We start from the raw sequence: 2513 nt of genomic DNA on the forward strand, positions 1-2513 counted from the left end.
TTTATCAGTTTGCACATCCTGTACTGATGTATTAGCCTGTGGGTGGAACCACAGAATGCATTGGGAAGCAGCAGCAGGTATTCTACGCACCCGAAAGTGTGGAATGCAGCAGCTGGAAGGCAGGGAATCAACTGAGGAGCAGTGAAGCGGGGAGGTTTTATCATATGGGCCACCAGAAAGGTAAGTTTGTTGACTCTTTTTCAGAGGTATGGTATAGTACTGTACTGTTCTGACAGGGTCACTTTAAGCCCCACCCCTCAACCTCATATAAATTATAGGAAGTGCATTATGGTAATGAAGCCCAGTGAGGCTATTTTCCAAAAACTGGAGACGCCAATGTTACTTTATCAAACTTTATTTTACAAAGTAGCACCTTTTTGGTGCATGTGTAAATATGTTTATAGTTTAATTAAAATGCACCTGACAATTTTAGATAAAATTTACCGCCGTAAGCACTTTCCCTCCCCCACCCCCCCTCTGAAAATGTTACTGCCGTTCAGTATTTCCGAAAACCTCGGTCCGATGACGGTCATATTTATCAATGTTTCTTTCCATTTATGGTGTTCTACAACGGAATAACTAATTTTTATTTCCAATATATTATTTCCTTCTCGCGGTATGAATTTCCTCCCTTGGAATATTTTTATTGCCTCGTTTTAATAATCCCAGATTGAGAAAAAATATTATTTGCCGTTAAACTGACAATACATTTAAAAAAAAAATACCTAGAAGCTACAAACTACTTAATATGTGATACCATAAAAAGTGGAGCCGATTCAGATTTCGCTGAAGGAATCTGATAAATTCCGGATGATGAATCTCTCCCGGTATTACTGAGACGGAGGGGGGGGAGTTGTCATTCCACTGGGACATCTGCGTCTTTCTAAAGTTGAATTAATAAATGTGAAATGGTTAAACGTACAGCTTTCTCAAGGTCACTTAGAGGTCAGCCCAATCTAGTCTCCCCAGTAAAGATATATAGACAAACTGAGCTTACTTAGAATTCATAAATGGAAATTAAAATTGAACACAAGGAAAGAAAGAAAGTCTTCATAATGCTCAACTCAGGGCTCACCTCTCCAAACCCCCCCTTCCTCCACCAATGGGGAAGGCTACAAAACGCCACAGGGTCCTCTTCAGTCTTTATCCAGTGGTGGGCCATTCATAGTAATGCAGAAAGACATGTATTTATTTTATTGCAGGTATTTACTGCATACGGTACCAATCCTTTACACAGCTCTTCACACATGTGCAGAGTCATTAACCTTCCAGCATGCCTTTGGAGCGTGGGAGGAATCTGGAGGAGGAATCCCACCAAAGCACAGGGAGAGCATGCAAACTCCTTTCAGATCGTGTCCTGAACAGAATTTGAATAAGGGGCCCCCAGTGTTACAAGGCAGAAGTGCTAACCACTATGTCACTGTCCATTTGAAGGCCTGTTGATATCAGCAGAATTTTGCATTACATAAGGATTGCAGGTTGTTGTAATGACACCCCCTCAGGGGCGGGTCCATCACACCCAGCACTCACAGTAGGCGTAGTTGAATGTGGGAAACCAAGGACATCTTGTGGTGAAAAGAGAGACGATGACACCCTGCACTCACAGTCTGTAATCAGCCTTCTGGGCTGAATAGCATTAAGCACTGGCACATCATTCAACCCAGAAGACTGAAGACATCTGTTGGCAAAAATAGTTTTTTTTCAGGGATTTTGTTTGCTCCTAGTGGCTGAATAGGGCAGCAGAGGAGTATATATTGATCTTTTGTATGAATTTGCTAACAATAGCAAATAATAGGTTTGGTTACAGAGCCAACAGTAGATCTCATAGGACCCCATGGAGTCTACCTGACAGGATCCCCCGGCCCAGAGAACTCTTCCCTTCAGTGTCACAGGACAGGCTAAGGCTAGGACCCCTCTGTTGATCCGATGGTGCCCAAGCCTGTTACAGGAGGGCAGCCTGTACCCCCCCTATCAACAGTCCAGCTTGGTTATAATAAACAGTGTACCATTGTCCACTTTGGTGGGATCTGTTTAATATGCAGGACCACAAGCTTCGGCGGCTGGAGGAAGAAGCGGCATGTCCCGGAAGCAGGCTGGGGAGCTGCAGGTAAGTGGAGCAGCACGTGTGCAGGAAAAAGGACCCTGTGCAGCCCATCCTATATCCTGCACAGCCCAGCTGAGCGTCTCTGTGCAGGGTCTATGGTGGTCTGTGCAAGGTCTATGGTGGGCGCTGCAGGGTCTCTGGTGGGGTTTGCAGGGACTCAGGTGGGCTGTGCAAGGTCTATGGTGGGATGTGCAGGGTCTTTGGTGGGGTTTGCAGACACTCGGGTGGGCTGTGCAAGGTTTATGGTGGGATGTGCAGGGTCTTTGGTGGTCTAAGCTGAGGCCCTGCAGAGCCCACCAGAGATCCTTTACAGCCCACCTGAGACCCCGGCTTCCCTGCAACGCTAATAGCGCAACCTGTCAGAAGCTGTATCCAGTGACTGACAGGTTAGCAAAAAAAAAGGGGGTGG

The sequence above is a fragment of the Nanorana parkeri genome, unplaced genomic scaffold (assembly GCF_000935625.1).
Source record: "Nanorana parkeri isolate BGI_ZX_2015 unplaced genomic scaffold, ASM93562v1 scaffold552, whole genome shotgun sequence".
NCBI classification, from domain to species: Eukaryota; Metazoa; Chordata; class Amphibia; order Anura; family Dicroglossidae; genus Nanorana; species Nanorana parkeri.